The sequence below is a fragment of the Pollachius pollachius genome (genome assembly GCF_949987615.1).
Source record: "Pollachius pollachius genome assembly, chromosome: 17".
Lineage (NCBI taxonomy): Eukaryota > Metazoa > Chordata > Actinopteri > Gadiformes > Gadidae > Pollachius > Pollachius pollachius.
The window spans coordinates 11,948,049-11,969,956 of NC_136950.1; the positions used below are offsets into that span (position 1 = coordinate 11,948,049).

General features: G+C 44.0%; 1 protein-coding gene across 2 annotated transcripts in view; it reads left to right on the forward strand.

Moving 5' to 3' along the window:
- The first annotated feature begins 454 nt into the window (after positions 1 to 454).
- The window catches only part of mpp7a (MAGUK p55 scaffold protein 7a), a 119,795-nt gene continuing 98,341 nt past the window's right edge, over positions 455 to 21,908 (forward strand). For both annotated transcript variants that reach the window (XM_079754361.1, XM_079754362.1), the window contains exon 1: positions 455 to 670. The gene's annotated coding sequence lies outside the window, so the exon portion shown is untranslated. The remainder of the gene's footprint in view (positions 671 to 21,908) is intronic.

Sequence of the window (21,908 nt, forward strand, 5' to 3'; positions counted from 1 at the left end):
GTTTATTAACAGTTTACCATGTTTGATAAAGTTTAGATTGTGGTTGTTCTGTCTTATATCAATTCACATCCATTTGTACTAATATAATAGCTTCCAAGATTTCATACATTGGTTATATTAATTTGTTTAAACTTTAAATGCACCACCATAATATTCGTCAAAATATATTGCCGTGTGTGTTTTATAATCTACATTTAGGCACAAGTTTGGTCATGCAGAGAAAGACTTCCTTCTTGCAAACATAATATGATTGACTATTCAAAGAGCCAATAGAATTACTTAGTAACGCCTTAAAAAATAAATTGACCAATGACAGTAACGCCTGGAAGCTTACGTCGGGACGCCCCCCGGCACTGATCCCGGAGCCGCTTTCTACTTTCTTGTAACCAACCACTACCATTGTATTGTGTTGAAAACCTGATCTCCAAACAGCGTTTGTATGGATGACTATATCACCGTATTATGGTACGGACAGGCGTTTCGTTTTGAAAGGTACTGTTCACTAGATAGATAGAAAGCGTTGCTATTGACTGAGCAACAGTTAATAACAAATCACGGCCTCTAAGTAAAGTACTTACTTGATAAGGACGGGTTTCCCCACAAAAAAGGAATCGTTTAAGTGAATTCCTGACCGACAAGAGGCTATTCCGCACCAACGCCCGAAGCGATAGTGAGTACCAACACTGTCTTCACTAAAGTTACATCCAGTTCAATGTTCCGATGGGAAGGTGGGATTAAGCTTCCTCCCATAGTATGCCGTTTTTATGCATAACGGGAACAATATACTATTAGTCATTTTAACGCCCTCGTTAAACTGAAAAAGTGACCTCTGCTGACCGCACAGTCGAATAATCAAATAGACCAGAAAGTGCTGTAGACTAATTCAAAGATAAGGGAACAACGCCAAGCAACGACATTTAAAACAAGTCCAATACTTTCCTATTAAACTTTCATAAAGCATACACATAAATTCAGTCACACCCACATCATTGCAAACACGACTAGGCTACATCCTCTCTCAAAGTTTAGACAAATTACGTATTTATTTAACTTCGAAAATATGACTGTGTGTGTGTCTGTGTGCGTGTGCATGTGCGTGCGTGAAATGAAATGTGTAATGTTTGCTGTCGCCAGTCACATGTTTAAGACGTGTTTGTTCTTTGTAAATCAGTTGTGTGCTCTACTATGGGGCACTGTACCAGGTCGTTTACCTGTGAATGCAATCCAATGGGTGCATTTGGACTGCATTCACCTTTTAGGGAGGTGGCCACTAAACATATATAATATGATGTTTGGTACATAAAACTAGTTTTGTCTTTGACAAAATACTTTTTGACCTAACTTTTTGTCAGATTGTCTCACTGCAATCAATATCTGATTGATAATGCTGCCGTGGTGGTTTTATAAATGGCGCGCAGCTCTTTGATATGATTGATATACAGTTTCCATTTCATTTTGCCGAGTGTCTGTTGTGCTTTGGTTTTGTGTGGATGTGTTTGAGATGGAGAGAGAGAGAGTGATGGGATGACCCGCTTAAGCACCATGTCTCGCGAGGAACAATGCTACAGGGTAACCTGGTGCCAGTGAAGTCTCAATACTGCTGCTCCTTTCCTTCTTTTTCTGCCATCTCCCCAGGGGTATCCTAGTTTGTCCTTACACGTACACTAGAGGAAAATGGTGGCCTATCTCTTGCGTTCAAAACAGACATTGAGTCTCTCTCCCTTTTGGGAATTGGTATTGTAGGTGAAACAAGTGTTGCTCATTACTTGTGTGGCTTGGCTTGTACCAATGTTGGCTCTGACAGCAAAGACAGCTGCAAGCCAATAAGCCCAATACCGAAATAACAATCAGCTGCAATTGTTGAAGCGTTTTTGCTCAGTACTAGACCAATTTTAATTTTCTTTGTCTTCAAGGGTCACTTTTACCCCAAAAGATGTGATATAGAGTCCAGGTTGAAAAACCCTGAAGTCATCCTTTAATTTCAAACATAATTTATGTTGGATTTTTGCAAGTAGGTTTTTCACCAGACCATTCACCAATCACTGTTTCTGGGGAGGGCCCTGAGGTGTGGAGGTGTCTACTATGGCCTGTGTAGTCGTCCCGACAGGTGTCGTGAAGCTGCAGCCCTGCATAGCAGACATTCCTGGAGCTTTGTTTCTCGAGCAGTGGGTCAGCAAGTGGGGGTGGGAAGGAGCGGGCGGCGGGGGGGTGTCTGGGAACGGAGGAATGGTATGCCGCGGCTGAACTCCCAGAATTAATTTGAGCAACCTGCTGACGGAGACAAAGTGCTTCCTGTTGTGCGAGCAGCTTGACTCTTGTCTCGGGGAAGAAGGCTATTGACAAACAAGACTGGTGTTGTGGCCCTCAGACAATGTATGGCGTTGGCACCCATTATGGGAGGTCATGATTAGTTTATTTAATATGTTGGCGCCAGGCTACACTGGGCCTCTCCTGTTGCGACCCTTATCTTATCTTGAGTAGATCAATATTGTTAGCCTTTTATGATTGTGTATTTGTCCGTTGGTGCTCTTGCACTATGTACACACTGACGGACGCCATGAGAACCTCTTAAGTTAAAGCCCAAGTTATTAGTTGGCATGTTACCGAAATTATGATTTAGGATTAGCTTGCATTAGTTGTGTGCTGTATCCTTTCTGTTTCTGCTTGTTATTTTTGTAGATAACATGGTGTCCATCATTGTGCATAACAATTATACATATGATACACAAGCAGTGTTCTGCAGTGGCCTTTTAAGAGTTCACCAAAACACAACCAAAACCATTATGTACCAATTTACATGTTGCCCTTTTCAACGTGAAAATGATCACTCTAAACTGTGACCAATGTAGTTCATCACACGTCCTACTACCAGCAACCCAATGTCAATCGTTGAAATCCTCTTCATTAATTAGGCTGTGGAACTAAATTATGGGGTTGCATGCAGTGCCCCCTTCCATCCATCTGTCCAGCTTTTAGTTTTTCATTCTGTCCTATCTGTCTAGCCATCCTTACATCTGTCCATCCATCCAAATATATATCCATTCATCCAGCCATCCCTCTATCATTGCAATCATCTCTCAATCCATCCATCCATCCATCCATCCCTGCCCTTCCAATCTATGCATCCATCCATCCAGCATTCGTCATCAATGCAATTGCCGCGTCACTCACGGCGTCACAGATGCATTCTCGCTGAGTGATGGACCTGTGTGTTGACCAAAGTTATACAGATGACAGTGATTTCAAGGATGTGCCTGGCAAGAGCTCGCCTGGGAGCAGGTATGGGAGGCTGGGGGCGTGCTTTGGTTTGTGCACACTTGCGATGCTGCCCAATTTGTGCAGGCTTGCAGTGGTATCGCATGTCTCTACAGAGTTGCCCTGGCGCTCTGGGATGGAATGAGCCCACCCAGCAGATGCCAGCCATTAGACACCAGCGGTGGAAGGAGCATTAGATCATTTGGTATAGCACACATAAAACCACACAACACTGTACTCCATCCCCTAGACCCTGTTTTGTTTTACTGATTTTCCACTAACCAGTTGCTGGTGTGGGATGTGAAGTAGGCCAACTCAACCAAATGGAAGTAAGTTAAGAGTTGGACCTAATGTCAACCAGGATGGTACATTGTTGTATTGGCCATTATACATGTAGATATAGTTTAGGATAATATCATCATTTTAATATACAATTTAGGCGCAGACACTCATAAGCAACTTGCAGTGAATGTAGGTTGGAATATAGGGCTGAGGAAGATTGCTCATTGAAGCCTTCAGATAGGCTGCAGAATAGAATCCAGAAACTTTCAGCTAAGACTTAGACACTAAATCTCACTAAATAGGAAAGAACTGGTCTCAAGACTTTTGTACGTGATGTTTTTTTAAATTTAAGAACCTAAGTTGGATACACTATGCTGTCTTTATCCACACATACTAAATTGATGAATAGTCTATTAGATTGCTTTACTGGGTTTGTATTTTTGAGACATTGATCTGTGCAAGACCATAGCTTTAAAAAAGACTGACGCTGATCTTTGGACACTTCAGTCTAGCTGAGCAAAAGGAAACCGCTTATTGTTGGCAGATCATGTGAACACAGCCTTCACATTGTGAGCTGTCAGGGGTGTGTATTAGTGGTCTTATTAATTGGCCACGCTCTTTGGCGTCTGCATTTGGAAGTTGGAACGGTATATGCAGTAGGCCTCTGGAGTGCCTGGTTACCCAGCGTCATACGACTGTCCTGACTGTCCTTCTCAAATGAGATACTGACGCAGTAATTAAAGTGTAACCAAACACGTTGGTCTTAGCTTTCTCCGCCCGTGAAAGAGCTTTGAATGGTGGGGCTGGCGGTTTAGTGAGGGGGCCGGGGAAGCCTGATGGAGTGGGTGTGTCGACCACGGAGGAACACCCAAGCTTCCACTTCCTTTCCTCGTAATAGAAAATATGAGTGCATTTAAAGGCAGCTCCTTATCCCTGTTTGAAGTTTTGGCTTCTGCATGACATGTTGGTTTCATTAGTTGGGTAGTTGGTAGAAGTCCTCAGTTTGGGGGGGTTTAGCCTCATAGTTAGAAGGTTGTTGGAGCGAACAGCTTTGACTTTTTGTTACAAAAGCACTAAATCCATCAGCTGCTTCTTATGAATTCAACAGCAACATGTTCCATGGCAACAGCCTCTGTTTGACCTCACAATTTCTTTTTGTAAACAATCAACGAGCCAAGTCACTGCTATTCTGAAAATAAATGCACCGCATTGCAATAACATGTTTGGACCAAAAACCTCAGATGGCCATGTACACCATGATGTTTATTTAAATCCATTTGGATTTACAGTTTGTTTACACGTTGGAAGCAAGGGATGAGGTGTCGGTAGCTGTCTTTCATTTCTGTGTTGCCAAAGCTTTCCAGTTCCCCCGAGGCCCTATTTAAACACAAAAGGAAAAGTGTTCACTCTCACAACATCTACATGCTTTTGTTGAGGTGTCCCTCATTCAACTCATGGCTCAAAGCTTTCATTGTAAAATATTCTGTGCCTGTGCCAAACATTCAATGATGATGATGAATAATGAGTGCAGTGCAATTAGTCTGGACACTAAGACAGATACTTTATTTTCCTGTTCCTGTGCTGGTCACTTTAATGTTTTAAAGCACTTAAAAAAAACCTTTTAATTTCATGCTTTCACTCATGATAAAGTAATCTAATCTGGTGTGGGTGTGGGTGTGTGTGTGTGTGTGTGTGTGTGTGTGTGTTTGAGAGTTTCTCTTAAGCTGTTTGACTTCTGCCAGAGAGTTAGGCAGGGTCCTGGCAACATGATCTCATTGTGTGTGAATCATGGCTCCATCCCTTCTGTGTGTAGGGCCTCTCAGGTGGCTTTGCCTGTCTTCGTTCTTGTTAAAATGCTCTCAAATCTGCCACCTCTCCCTGGCTCGAGGCCTCGAAGGCTGACCCTATGTAATTGCCTGCTTGGAGCCTTTTATTTAACCTCTTTCACTACGTGTGTGTGTGTGTGTGTGTGTGTGTGTGTGTGTGTGTGTGTGTGTGTGTGTGTGTGTGTGTGTGTGTGTGTGTGTGTGTGTGTGTGTGTGTGTGTGTGTGTGTGTGTGTGTGTGTGTTGGACGACTGCTTACTCCCTGGCTTGTGTTTATGCCCGTGTCCGGCTGTTTATGCATTCATCCATGTTTGGACCAATGGGCCTCGATCTATTGAGGCTCTTTCTATTCCCTCTTCACTCATTGAGCGCAATTAGAGGGAGTTACCTTTTGAAAAGGCCTTAACAAAAGCCTATTAGAAGCCCTATACTATCTCCCCTCTCCGTCAAGAGGGGCCTATACATGATTAACGCCATTCAATCTGGATGATGACAGCCAGGGGAGCACTCTTCTCCAGCCGTCCAAACCCCAGCGAGGCTGCTGTGTTGTTTAGCTTGCTCCGCCTCACATCACATAGATCCGCTTTTCTTCCTCGTCCCTCTCTGTCCTTGTCCCCCCTTGTCCTCCCACATTCAGGCCCAGTGTTGGGGTTAATTTGTTTGTAATCCTAAGCCTTTTGTCCCAAGCAGTGCACACAGTAGCCCGAGCAGTAGAGCCGGCCTATCTGCTGGAAGAGAACCAGGATTTTTGGAACGTGGAGCGTTCCTGTATGTTCTCCTTGAAGAGCAGAGGGTTTTAATGCAACCGAAGAAAGTCAGAGCTGAGGTCCACCGCCTTAAGGCCAGATGGCATACTTAGGACCACTTGGCTCGTTCGCTATTGCGCTAAGCCACTGGAGCCTCAGCCTACCAACAAAAATGCATTTCTTTAAACCCCACAGAAAGGCGACAATAGCAGCTCCCTCAGATATTTTAACAATTTGCCCATGGTTCCTCTGAGCTGCACTGTCCCAAAATAGAGTGGTATTTGAGGTTTTTCCTAAAAAGTTTCTATAACTACGCCCCTCAACACTGGACATATGGACGAGGACACTCTCTCCAATAACATCCACGTGTAACCCCTGGTGACAGCGCTTAACACTAAACATATGTTGAGGTCTGCTGTTCAAATCATGGTGAAACACTTGCTAATGTAATGACGTTCTTTAATCTCTTAAGATGCGCAAAGGTTGTGATAAAGTGAATGTCATTGGGAATTCTCCTGCTGCAGGTATTACTTTTTGGAAATTTAGGAGAGCTTCAACAGCGACTTTTGAAGTAGGGCTTGGGCAACTTACTCAAGGGTACAGGTAGCTTGAGTAGATTGAGCATTAAATTACATTTTGGTTGAGAGTCACACAGCCTCACCACAGCACTATCCTGCCCTCCTTAACCATCTAAAGCCAAGATGGATGTTGTACACCACTTCTACCATCATTTTAGTGCAGTATTACCGTATGGTATTTAGTATGTTCCCCCTTCACATACTATGCACCCTTAAAATCCTATGGTTGTGCTTTGCTGTCAAACATGTGTCGCACACACATCAAAGAACGGTCTTGAACGCTAAGTTAGCTTTTAGCTCACCACTAATTACTGGCTGCTCTTGTGGAAAAACCTTCTTTAGAAACACTGCTTTGGCTCTGGTGCAATTAAAGTGTGGTATTTATACCAGATTGCTTAGCCTTGATATCAAAGATTTCTAGTATTCGTGTGTGTGTGTGTGTGTGTGTGTGTGTGTGTGTGTGTGTGTGTGTGTGTGTGTGTGTGTGTGTGTGTGTGTGTGTGTGTGTGTGTGTGTGTGTGTGTGTGTGGGGGGGGGGGTAATGATAATGGCTTACTCATCATCACACAGACAGAGGATTTGAATACACTTTGAATAGAATTCATTGTCCAGTGTGTGTCTCAGTTTCTAAGGTCAGTGCAATTGTTTTTGTAGCTTGAAAACGAAAAACTTAACTATAGCTTGAATGTAAATGTGTGTCGCTAGGTAAATCGACTTACTTGTCTTAGACTATAACTTTCTGTAATAAGGTTTTTGTCTGCAATCAGCCAAAGCAAATCTCCAACACACAATATAAATCTAATGTGGATCGGTTGTTTGCTGAGATATGTTTTCTCTATGTTTGCAAGATAGGCATTTTAATAAGCAAGCAAAAAAGCATCACCGGAAGCCACTGTCAAAGGCCAATCATCTTCTCTACATCCTCAGAAATGACATTTTCATTTCAAACTGACATTTGGTTTTCCATCTGCTACATTGAAGAACTGAACATCAATCACAGTCAAATGTTACAACGGCTTTGACAACATTTTGTTCCTTTTTTTTTATATATATAATTCTTTCCGGAATATATTTATTTGTAGACCACAGTAAATTGAGTATGTTGAAAAAATACCAAAGCCATGATTCATTCCATTGCAGTATATGATGAAAGGCAAATAACACATCAGAGCCTTGTTTGATTTATGAAAATGGCCGCTTACTATAAACAACTTACTATACTCATGCCCTCATTTTCGGCATATGCAACAAAGCTCCTATTTCACATTCCTCTCTCAAACCCAGCTCAGACAATGGCCCAGTCTAATGGCTCTCTTTTTTCACTTCTGTCCCCCCGTCTTCCTCTTTGTGTCCCGGATCGTCGCTGGACTGGGGAAAACAAAGCATCTCTTTTTCGTTGGTGTTCTGAAGCTGGACTGGTTCAGCCATTGGCCACTAATCTAGGTATCACATCAGTGACCTCCTGGCTTTACTAATGGGATGTCCACAGTCTGGGGGAAAATAGAGGCTGAGAGGGATGGCTGGGAAGCCAGATACAGTGGGAAGGAAAATACTGATTGAGAGAAGCGGCTTGGTGTGCGTGCGTGCGTGACCAAACTTGTGGTCCATTGGATTGAGGGGAATACTGGGGTATATTATTGAAGTACAGCGCTGCTTTTATAGGCAAGAAGAGTCTCTCACGTAGGAACAATAGAAATAGAGCCGTTATTGGTTTCTGGTTTCCAGTGATCAGTCCTTTTCAAGAGGAATGCTTAAGCACAACATAGCCTAGAGGTTCTCGAAAACAAACATCACGGAACGATGGGAATCCTTGTTTTTTCATCTGTGTTTAACTGTAAGAGGAATGGTATCTAAGTGCAATTTGTAGGAGGAGTCGTGGGAAGTTGTAATTGCATTTGATGTGTGAATTAAGATGTGGCCAGTTCTTGACTTCTGAAATATGAAATATTTCATCCTCAAAGATAGAAACATGGATGGATCCATGTGACGAAACATTTTCCCACAATGTCAGTGTGACGTTGTGGGAAAATGTTTTGTCACATGGATCCACTGAGCCAGAGTAAATATCACCTCTGAATCGGCATGCTCGGAAGACACTGATGCAGTTTCATCAAATATTCAGGTGCCCCCCCCTTACAGCCGTTCTTTATTCTCAGCTCGAATATTCCCTCAATGTTTCTTCGATGTTGCAATAGCTGTGAGCAGACACGCACCGGCCAGTGCTATGTTCTTTGCTAAGCCAGTGAGCTTACTGTAGGTTTTACAAGGTTTTACAAAAAATGCTATGCTAATGCTCCCCAAAAAAGCTATTCACTGTGGTAGCTGCTGGCCCTTGCTGTACAATGTGTTGGGCTGCTGTTCTACAGAGTTTGGGCTGGCCAGGGATTCCCTGGACGATGGCAGAGCCTAGAGATCCTTTAGTCCACTCGATTAATCCAATCAACGCAACCAGCAGCCAGATGCTCAGAGGGGAAATCCTCTGCCATGGAGTGTGGCCAGCATCGTAAGGCTGATCAGGGCTGAAAACCCTTTTTCCTCTCCACCAAAGAGTTAGCCAATATCTAAGTAACTATACATTACATATGTTAAAGTTTACTTAATTACACTGAACAGAGAGCATTACGATGTGTTCTGTAGCTGTGCGATAAGAGACTGACGCTCTTCATTATTGCTCATCTTTGTTTTTAATATCGCTTTAACCACCACTTGGAAAGGAATATATACAGGCGATGGCTCATCATTATTTACTCATCTTCATCTTGTACTTTGGTGCCACTTCCATGACAGTGCTAACGTATATGTGAAACTGAATCCCTACTTCTTGGTCTAAGTCTGACATGTTTTGTGTCTTCTCCTGGCAAACATGAAGCTCAGGGGCCATATCCCTGCATTCAGTACTTACCTCTGTCCTTGTTTGTATCCCAAGCGCCAGGCTTTTACTGTGATGGTGACCCCTGAAAGGCACTCAGAAGTAAAGTGTTTGTGTGCACGCGTGTGTCTCCTAAGTTACCAAGCCTCATGCGGGCGTGGGTGTGCAGGACCTACCATGACTGGTGCGCAGGTCTCTGTTGGCCATGCAGCACTTTGTCCACTGGCTCCATTTAGCCCTCTTGCTCTAGAGCCACGGCAAGTGATGCTTTCTGTGAGCTGTGATAATGGATTGTGTGGACATCATCTGGGGGCGAATCTCCAATGGCGAGCGATGCCGTGAGGGATGACACTATTTCAGATCAGCTGACCCAACTTTGCAGAGAGAACCCCCCACCCCCCTCTCCTCAGCCTGGCTGAGCTGTCGTCACACATCCGTGAATAAGGACAGGAAGTTGTTGTTTTGAGATTTAAGTTGAAGTTTTGATCGCTTGTCTCCAAAAGTTGCCATCTATCATATAGCATGGATGAGGCAAAGCTAGGCATCATGTAAGTTCAGATCTAGTTAGAAATGTATAAACAGAGGAGTTGCAGCATTAACCAAGCAAAGAAATGTCATGCTCTTCTGGCTTTTTGTACTGGGTTAAAACGGATATCTTGCAATCTTGCATACTAACTTCATGAAGGGCAAATGAGGCAAACAATTGCACACTTATAATCAAGAAAATGTGTTTGTGGAAGTAGTGTGCCGCTTGTTCTTAGTAAAGCCATGTGCCAGCCTGAACCCGCCTGAACCCACTAAGTTCCCCGTCGTGGATGGGGAACTTAGTGATGCTTTTGCGAAACAAGTTTGCAAGTGTAGTGTACAGACATAAACACAAAAGCGAGGATATGCCATTTCTGGGGTTGGGCGCCATCTCCTTGTATCAAACAAAGGCGTGAGTGAATGGGTGCTAGGCGGTGATGGGGAGGTCAATGAAGTTGGTGAGAGAGGAGAGAGGGAGCGAGAGACAGAGAGCGAGCGAGAGACAGGGAGAGGGAGAGACAGAAAGACATATGGCTCTGCGACCACGAGCAGCCCTCTGGATAGGGGCGGGGCCGCGAAGGATGGTGATGGGAAGTCCTTAGTCGTGAATCACTTCCCTCTCATTACCCACCCATAGCATTGACATCCCGCTCCCCCCCTCCTATATCATGTAGCCTTGCTTGTATAATTTTTTTATGGACATATTATGACATTTTTTTGGGACCGTGTTATGGACCTGATGCTTATTTCCTACTGTTATCGGTAGCTTGAGTCCCGAACTCTTATTCAGATTAGGTAAGGTAAAGACAAGCCTGCACACGCCACAACAACAAATGGATGGAGGTGTCCTAGCAACCATTGCATAAATGGCCACAACTAATTTATTTTGTGTTTGTCCTTGTGTCTTTCTAAAGCCTCAAAGTGCATTATGTTCATCTGGTTCTATTTGGATAAAGCTATGTTTAATGTCACTAGTCTGTTTGCTCTCACTCTGTCGTTGTCTCTTCCCAACTCTACTTGCCTTTCTGGGTCTGCAGGAGCCAGAGAAGAGAAGAGATAATGTAGAATATAAGGCTTATTATTCCTTTTTCGTTTCAGGACTTATGCAACCTCTAGTTAAATAGAATATTACCAAGCTTTGGGTATGTCTCATAGTTGAATAAGGAGTAAACCTACTATATTTTGACATTTATGACAATGTCAACTGTTTATGTAAGGCTCTTCTCCTTATTTAATAAAATCAATGCTTGCCTACTTAGAAATTCATCATTAAGTGACCTGGAAAGCTGCGGTGAAAAAGTTATAAAATTAATGTTCCCGGAAGCTGCCATCAATAGGTAACATTCATAGAAATATGGCTTATCACTTGTAATTCTAGCCAACACTGCCACACAAATCTACAAGCTGACAGAGATATATATTTAGGTGTGTGTGTATTTGTTAATGTCCGTGTGGGAAATTTAAAGGTCAGCGGTGCTAAAGTCTCTAGTATGCATGTTATTGTAACTTAATTTAGTTCCATCTTTTTATTTAAAATCTCAGCATTCAGTAGAAGTAGTGTGTTTCATGTAACCTGTATCCAGCTGTGTATTAGTCTTGACTTGGGTTGCAAATATCATCCATTTTCCTTAACCGATAGTTGTACACATTAACATTCAATAATCTATTATTATAACAATCAAAACACGTCTCTTTCTTTGTTTAAGTTTTATGTAAACAATTCCTGTGCCACATTCGTTACTTAAAACATTTATTCATGCTGCACAAATAATGTAAACAAACATAATTATAAAACACTAAAGGCTATTGCTTGAAACGTCCTTATTCAACAAATAGAGGTGGCAAACAAAACAATGAAAAATGGGGCACAATTAATGCCATTTCTAGACTAACAAGGCAGACCGAACCAGACCCATTTTTGAAGAAGTGGAAATTCATTTTTAATCTGTTACATTCTTAACAGTTATTACTTGATTTTAAATGAATCTTTTACATCCCCAGTCTTATATGCCCTCTCACGCTGCTTGCCTTGCACTGTTAGTGGTCTTCAGCTAAAGGGCTACCTCATAAAGGGCACACCCCCCACACACACACACACACACACACGGATGCCCTCCTCCAGCAGGGACACCTGCGTGTTATCAGCTCGGGAGAGGAATTCCAAAGGGGCCCTTCTACTACCCTACTACCCCTCTCTATCCTGCCCGACTTATCGCTGAAACCTGCTCTCTCACGATAATGTTTTCCGAGTTTCGCTCCGGTTATACCATCTTGAATAAAGGATGATACATTTGGTAATTTAGTCTTTATGAGGGGAATATGGATTCCTCTGAGTTTTGTACTCAATTTCTGTTTTCTTCTATAAAAAAGCCCTTTCCATTATCTATATGTTCCCTGTATTACACTGAGATGTAATAGATGCCTCAAAGTAACATACTCTGTTTGACCCGTTCACTGTGAGCTCTGAGATACTGAGTCCAGACCTCCTCAAAGGAGCTACCCCCTTTTGAGGTGTATTTGAGCTGAGATTCTTGAGTTTTTCACTGTGTTTGCTCGTGCTTCGGCCTCGGAACAGCAGGGAGGTAAGGGAAGAGCAACCAATAAGACTCTGCCCTCTGGTGTGGAGGAGGAAACACTGGTTGTCAAGGTGTGTGTGTTCAGTGGAATGTGGAGGAGTGGGAGAAGCCAAGGATGAGAGAACACTTTTCCATGAATTTGTCAGAAGATGAGTTGATGTGTGTGAGCATGCAAGTCATTAGCGGTGGTTAAATGAAATGGACAAAGCAAAGTGCTTTTCAAACAAAACGTAACATCCTAACATCATAACGTCATTAGTCAAACTCATTCACAGAAGTGTAGTGTTTGTAGAAATATGTGTGTGTTTGTGGAAGTAAGTTTGCGTTTCTGAGCGTGTGTGTGTGTGTGTGTGTGTGTTGGAATCCTTTCAGCCAGCCCATCTTATTTGGGTCAAGCATAACTGGGGGTTTGGGTGATTATATGCGTATGATTGTTTGTCGCTTTTTGAGATTAGCAGACTGCTGACAGGTGCGGCCTGTAACTGTCATACGACCGTCCCGGATAAAACGTCCGATCCTTAATGGAAGGATTAGAGCTCCTGTTTCTCACTGCAGCCATCTTGCTTCATTGGACACCAGCAGGGCTTTAGTAGGAGAAACTTGGGTTGTTGGAGGTCGACTGCTACAAATTGGTCAGAATCTTCATGTTGAATCGGTGACTGGTATGGAAGTTCCCTTTCAGAGTCCCTTGCCAGCCCAGTGACTCAGAGCACCGTTGTATTTTAAATGGGGTGAGTCAGACCACCATATAGCCCCTTTATGCCTTTTTGTCACCTCATAACCCCAAACCAAAGCCACTCAATAGAACCTTTGTTGTTTCTTGCTTTTTGCTCCCCCACACTCATGCACACACACGCCCTTACACTTTTACAATCAAAACAACACACATACACACACACACACACACACTCACACCCTAATAGACCACACACACATGCTCTGTGCAGTGGGTATCATTCCATGCATCTGGTGGAAAATGCACAGCTCAACTAGTGTTGCTGAGCTCCGCTGCGCCGACCTAGTATGTTTGATTCCAATAACCCCACAGGGTTTAACTCTTATGAGGACACGCAATACATGGCTTGTCCTGTTTGGTGGATTGTTAAAGGAACCCACCTTCGAGCAACTCAGCCAGGCGGCGGCGGTGTAGGAAATGCAAACATTGTAATTCTTCAGCATCCTGAAGAGACTCTCCTTAGGATGTTGTTTATTTAAGAGACTATTGTCTTAATCATCGTGATAGTCAGGTCACCTAGTTTGGGCTATATCAGTACTTACCTAGTTTTTAAGTTGTAGCTCATGAGACCCAAATACCCTTTGAAAGCGTGTGCCAATAGCTCTGTCCAACAGGTTAGACCAGTGGGGTAAACATTTCAAGCAAAGTTGATATAGGCCCTATAAGCTGATGCTGGCGGTGTTTGTTAAGAACACATCCGTAGGAATGTAACCGGAGAGTCAGACACACCTAAACGGACAACTTTAACAGTTAACGATAGAGCTCAATAGAAATGCAAGCTAGGAATCTTATAATCTAAAAATAAAATACACAGCCTGGCAACGTTTAGGAGACATTTGCATATGAAACCCCCCTTGCTTCCTATTGGTTGATGGCCAGTGACTTATGATGAGCCAAGCACGTGATTGGAAAACACTTCCAGAAAAGGTTCCGTCTAGACGAATACATTACTGTAGTTTATCTAGATTCACATTTTTTTCATTTGCTGATTTCACACCTGCAAACTTGTCGCTTTTCGGCGACAATCGCAGTTTTCTTGGTCTATTGGGTCATTCACGTGAATCGCGTAGAACCGGAGTTTTCTTTAAGGAGGGTGGGAGAAGGCTGTCCTTCATATGCATGCCATGCAGGCTAGAATTGCGAAACATTATTGGATAATTCTTATAGTTGACATTTCTCTGGGCCAATCGGAATCTCAGCACTTGCTTAAGAATCTTCAAGCGCACAGCGCCGACTGAACTCGCATTTGGATGTGACGCCTGGCTACCGCGCGAGTCTGATGGAAACTCTTAACGTCAATTTGAAGTAGGGGTGTACGGTATAAACGGTATAGAAAGTACACCAGTGTGAATTTTGCGCTACGGTATGGATTTTTGACGTTACCGTGTGACCGGTAGACAGTGTTGTGTGTAAACGCACGGCGCAATAAAGTAAGTAACGCGTTAATACAGTAACCTAACTACTTTTTCATGTAAAAAGTAAAGTTAGGCGCAACTACTGAAAATATGTGCCGTGTTCCAATATCCACACTATCCGTACTTACTAGCCTAAGTTTGAGTATGTAGGGCGTTCCGATTCAGATCGGGCGAAAATAAGTGTACTGAAAGGACCCGGATGGTGTACTCAAAACGGTCAAATCGCGGTGTGGATCGATGTACACTTTTCGTACTCAACGGCAGCCATCTTAGCTACGTAGCAGAAGAGGGCGGAGCCAGGCTGAGCCAAAGCCATTTTCCACATAGCCTGCATTAATATTCATTTTGCAGTTTTTATAGCTTTTATAGCTGCTTAGCGTAATGAGTTCACCGTTCAAAGCGGAATGTTTATTGCAGGGGAGGAGCCGCGGCGGCAGTCGTGATCGTAATTTCCGGTTAGTGCACCACGGAGTATTCGATTTGGAGCAACACTGACATCTGAAAATTAGCGCACTTAGTGAGTGCGGATAGTGTACTACGTTTAAGTGTACTCATGGAAGTATGGATATCGGAACACGGCAATGGTAACGAGACATAGTTCCTTTTCAATTCGGCTCAACGTTACTTTCCCCAGGGACAGATTAGACAGCGATACTGCCTTCTCAGGCAGTATGCTATTGCGCTACTTGCCGATAGTCCCTTCACGAGCTCTTATTCCACACCGTACGAGACAGACGGTAGCGTGAAGCACTGCATATCAGACATTGCTTACGCAGGCATTTTCCAAAGCCAGTCCTTTCGACTAAATCGACCAAAATGTCGATAGAAAGGGCTTTAAAGAGATGGTCAAAACACTCGATCCCAGGTACGAGTTACCTGCCCGCACACATTTCAGCCAAATTGAGATAACTAAACGGCAAGGTCCGCAAGCAAGTTGAGAAACAAATCCCTACTATTAAACATAAGTGTTTTTCAGAGATGGAAGTAATTTTAAATAAGATTTTTATTTTTTTAATGCAGTTTTGCTGCCCTACCAGTATTTTACCCCCTCAGAAGCATTAATATCGAAATTGGAAGATAAAATTAACATAGCCTACCGTGATACTATACCGTTACCGTCTATGCCTCAAATCATACCGTGATATACATCTCAGTCCATACCGTGCAGCCCTTATTTGAAGGAACTTTCTTATGTTAAATTCGAAGTAAGTCAAGCTTTTTGGAGCAAAAACAACAGCTACTCGTCTGCTTGATTTAACTAACGTTAGCTACCGCTTTTTTGATGTGATATAATTTACAATAATAGGACCGAGTACTGCACGAACGTAGACCTTGCATAAAGTTAGTAAATTCTTACAACATAGGGCTATTTAGATAAATAATCTGGCAAGGGTGTTGGCCTAGGCTAATACACCAACAGCAAATTTCTGTATAATGAAGGGCTACATTTTGCATCCAAGTTTGTCATTTGAAATCTTTCCTTTGTATTGTGTGCTACAACCTCCGTAATGAATATTCACGCTAAATCCCGCCCAGGTTAGCTCAGAATTCGAGTAGCCGTATATCTCGAAACACCGATCAGTCCTTGGACTGATGATTTTCGCCCCCCCCCCCGCCCCCTGTGACACTGTCACCTTTTTTACTCGGAGGAGTTCAGGTCTGTGTTTTAAAGAGAGATTCAAAACCCTCTGTCAACACGTGACACACGTTTATACTTACTTGTAACATGAACCCAATCCACAAGAAGCACATCGCTCAACACCAACACGTACCCATTTCCCCCTTAATGTTCCCCAGATTAACGCCATTGTGTTTAGGGCAATGTAAAGCATCTGTGCCATTAACCAGACACTTCTGCATGATAAGTCTCATAGTCCCCTGGCTTCTTATCCCATGTCACGATGGTGCACTGCAGGGCAGCGTAGATATCCTCTGTCTGGGCTGCCCCGAGGCATATCGGGTGGCCGTTCAACAAGTCAGTCGCCCAACCAAGAAGACTCATGCCGCTGGCGTTACAGGACCAAACGCACAGAGCCCCCCCCCCAACCTGCCACCACCAGGCCCCGTCTTCATTCCTCACCTTCGTCGTCGTGTTCTTCTTCACCTCGATTCAACTGCAACCCTGCAACCCGAATCAGATCCCCCCCCCCACACCCCGTCTAAAAACAGCCGTTACAGTCTGACTACACCGCAGAGATCTTCTCTTCCCCTCGTTCATCTCCCAGCAATTGGCTTCATTTCTGGGAACGTATCCGCCATTGGATCCCATAGGAAAAACAAGTCCGTCAGAACCAACCAGAGCTGCCCCTCCCCTAAACAACCTCCACAAACACCACTGCCTCAACGCTTCTGGTTGTAGAAATGGGCAAGAGGTGCACAAGCAATGAATCTAACAGGGTAGTCATGGCGTATGATAGCATTGGTACAATAGTCATTGTGTGCAATGTTGATAGGGGGTTCCCCTAGGTTGTTATTAACCTGTTGATGTTGTTGACCGTACCTTTTTGACCCTGAAATGTACCATTACACTGTTATTCCACTCTAACAGAGATGGCCCTGATCTAAAATCTGTGTGTGTGTGTGTGTGTGCGCGGTGTGTGTGTGCGCGGTGTGTCTGTGCCAGCCAGCCTTTGGATCTGAATTTTGGCATGTGATCACCACTGTGCAGATAATGTACACACGGGCAATGTTGTTTTTCTTCAGTGTTTAGGCACAGACAATCAGGCCCCTCACTGCCCAGACAATCGCACACCACACTGATCTTCTTTGAACCTCTGCATTTCCTTATATGTAAACTATGTGGGTGTGTGCATCAACACACAAACACATACGCTAACACATTCACACACACACAAACACACAACTAAAAACAATACCACTGCTACATACAGCCTACAGTGTGTGTGTGTGTGTCTGTTTGGCAGGGCGGGGCCTGTGTTTGAGGAGGGGGCGGGGCCTGTGGGGGTGTGTGTGTGTATTTTGGCCAGGCCTGTGGGTTTGTGAGGGTGGGGCCTGTGTGATAAGGGGGCGGGGCCTGTGTGTCCCATATTGTCTGTGGCTCATTTTGAAGCCTGAGCCTGGACCGACCACCTGAGATGCCGCACTGCCGGTTTTGTGTAGTTGTGTTTGACTGCTGCTGATTGGCTGGCACCATCCGTGCCGCATCCCCGGTCCCTGTACGTTTCTGCCTCCTCCGTGAAATGTGAGCCCCAGACTCTAAGGAGCGACCTGTGTGTGTGTGTGTGTGTCTGTGACTACTTTAAATGCATGCAGATCAGGAGGTCGCTAACTAGACCGCAAGCACCTCTAAAAGTTCAAGTTGGATCCTGCCTAGTATTGACTTTTAATTAATATTTGCTATTGCTGAAATATAGTTTTGGTTGTTTTTTGTTCTATCGTTCAACTGTGAGTTTTGCTCATTCAAACATTATTTTGATCTAGCAGGTACACCTCATGTCGTTCCCTGATATGCCTTGGCTGGCTCTCATCTAATCTCCTTCATCTGGTGGTGGCTGGCCGCTTCCTTCTCACACGCTGTCATTACTTATTAATGGCAGTGTTACTACACGTGCACACCGATCGCCTGCCCCGTGTGTGTGTGTGTGTGTGTGTGTGTGAACCTGTGGGCTGGCGTATAGTTTTACACGCGGCGGGTTGCTCTCCACCAACAATGGCTGGTATAGGCGCAGCGGGGTCAGTAGATAGATGGCATGCAGGTACTTTGCTGTGCAAGTCCCTTCCCTAAAGACATTAATAATTAAACCGGCAATTTGCTTCTCCTTCTTTACAATGACAATGACAAATGCCGGCCTCTTTCCCTGTCGGACAGGCATCAGGGGACCTTGGACAATTGATATCGCTTTGAATAGTATGCCTGATGCTGCTCTGTTCTGAAATTAGTTGCCAAGTTCATTTTCAACAGGGCTCTGTTGTGGCCTGAGCACAGGTATGCCTGCTTGGCAGCTCCATGTGGCTGCTGATGTATTCCAATCATCATGTTAATAATTAGGAAATGTAATTCAAGCCTAATGATTTTTCGCTGTAGCATAAAGCTTCACTGTTGTTTTGGCTGTTTTTGTGTAAAAGTGGCCAGCGATAAGAGAATTTAAATGAAATATCTAAAATACTGATTTAATCAATTCGTAAATGCAATACCTTGAACACAAACACATGCTCTGTGCAGTGGATATCATTCCATGCATCAGGTGGAAAATGCACAGCTCAACTGGTGTTGCTGAGCACTGCTGCTCCGACCTTGTTTGATTCCAATCCCTCCCCAGGGTTCAACTCTTGTGAGGACACGCAATGTGTGGCGTTTGCATCTTGATACGCCACACACGTGCATAATCACCTTGATGAATGGGAAACGCTGTCCCCACACAGTGTGTTGTTCACACAGTCGGTACTGTCCCCATGTTAAAGTGAGCCAACTCCTGGCCCCTGCCACCTGTAGAGTCCCCTGTGGGTCTGGGGTCCGGGGGGGGGGGTCAAGCCAGGGTCAGCCCACTGGAGTACGAGGAAGGGGAGGGGGGCTATTTGAATGTGTTTCAAATGGAGGACTGTCAGTCACATCTGTACAGCAGTAGGGCTGCACCCTCAAGTTCCATTATTTTACAATAATGATTGCCAATTTATAAATTAAATGTATGGTCGATAGTGCCTCCTGTAAAATCAAAACAATAGTAAAATAATAATAAATAATAATTGCTGTGATATAAAATCTAATTTGTATTCATCATGAATACATTTATTGCGAGCTTTCATGTATACATGCGTGGAGGGGAGAGATGTTAGCGCAGTCACATGCTGCATATATGCGTGCAGACACACACTTCTACATGTGTGTCATTCAGTAGTGTTGTCAATGTGAAGCCTTCCTGTCACGAGTTGTGCAATGATTGCATCACACGACGTTCTTACTATTACATTGTTAGGATATCTTAATCCATGATGTGACAGATCATTGGCTGTAAAGCCTTTTCGAAGCAAAAATGTAAACAAAAAGTAATTTAAGAAGTACGAGGGGAACTTATGGAGGTAAAGGGTGCTACTTAAATGTTTTGTCTGATAACTCCATAGCGCTTCCACAAAAGACTGTCCTATTGACTCACTCGGGAGTGGACATTCCCAGGTTGAGTACCGCCAGCAGCAACAGACAACAAAGCCCTGTCTATGGGTAGAGTCTTGGCTTTCAGGCCTCAATTAGAGATGCAACTCTCACACAGCCGTACACAGCCATCTCTGCTATCTTTCTAGCTGTGTTCATGCAAACTTTATCGCTGTGTTCCCTTGGGAATTTATACAGCTTGCATACATTCCCGTGAACTGGAATTTGTTGTAGAAAATAAAGGGTTATATTTTTATCGTCTATTATTTTACATTCGTACACAGCTGATTACAACTTTCTCAACATGTCTCCCATGTGGGTGGGAGGTGTGTTGTTCAGAAAGCATGGTGTACTTGGTCATTGAAAAGGTGGGTGAGGATGGAGAACGAGCCCGGCTTGAGGCTGCTTTATGAATCGCATTCTCACCGTTGAGATGCGTTCGACTTTGGACCTATTAGGGGAAAATATTTTCTTTTAAATATAAGATGTTCTTTTTCTAACTCAATTCTTGTTTCAATCTGATGGACCAAATGGCAACAAACCTGAGTGAAAACTAATTGAGTGCCTATCTAAAAGCACATCAACTCAGAATTTTCTCCCCAAAGGGAATCTACCTGGCAACCCCCCAAGACTTTGCAATAAAAGCCATTATGGCACAGCAGTGCCAGGACGGGTGCCTGTTAGTTTAGTCTGTGTCTGTTGTCCGGCACTAAGCAGCTTAGCGTGAGGATTACCTGAGGGTGGAGGCGAGGTTTCGGGCCTCCGGAACGGTCGGACGCAAGCATAGACGGCTGGCATAGAGCTGACATCTGCAGCGGTGTGGGTTGTCCCGCTGGAACCTTATAACCTCTCTGTGCTCCCAAGATGGAGACAATTTCACCATCTGTGACACAACAGGGTCGCTTTTTTACAGCTAAAAATCCCTGTTTGGCCTTTTGTCCATTTACAGTACTGCCTCGTTAGGAAGCACTGACAGAAAATCATCTTGTCTGAATCCCGTGCCTTGTCTACAATCTCTCTCTGCCTGTCTCTCACTCAGTTTTGATTTTGTCCTATTTTACCTCCTTCTCCATGCGTCTTCTCTCCTGCTGTTTGTCATTGATGACATCGGCGCTTCTCTGGCGGTTGCTTTTGTGAAATTACAGGAACTGAGAACTTAGAATGTATGACACACAGAGCCATGAATACAACAGGTCTGAGGGAAAAATTCAGGTTCCCATCGCCAACGGTCACGTAGATGAGTGCGTGCATTTGTGCATGCGTTTTTGTGCTTGCATGTGCCAGGGCCCTTCTCTAATTACTGCACTGATTCCTCAGCACCCAATTAAGGTCGGCACAGACCCTGCCTGTTATTGGATATGTAACGGCTGGGTTCACGCCATTCCATCCTCTCTCTCGTCAAGCAACATGTCATGCAGCATTGGTTGGACCCCTCTGGGACTTAAGCCGAGCGCTCTCTCCTTGATGAGCTTTTCCGAATTAAACAGAGTGTTTTTCACTCTTATCTGTCCGTCCATCTATCACCCATCCATCCATATATCCGCCAATCCAACCATCCCCAGCCCTGTGTTACATCCCGTATGTATCACAACATGAGCAGTGTGCTGGATTAGCATCGAGACCGTGTGTGTGTGTGTGTGTGTGTGTGTGTGTGTGTGTGCGTGTGCGTGTGTGTAAGATCTCTTCATTGAATTCAACAAACTTGTGAATGAAAAGTTCACTTCCTTAAAAAAAACTTGCTAAACTTGCTTGTAACACTGTTGCCACTACTCACTCTAAAGCCTGTTGCGTGGGAAATATTCCCACTTAAAAGGAATAATTTGTAAAGTGAAATGAGTGTTGCTAGAGAGAGAGATGGGTGTGCCAATCAGGATGGACCTGTTCCCGCCCTCATCACATGCACATACTCAGGATTTAAGGATGGATCTCAGGACGATGTTAGCTGTCTGCCTCTTCGCTGGTCAGAGTGCACCCTCTAGTGGTGACTTGTTGTT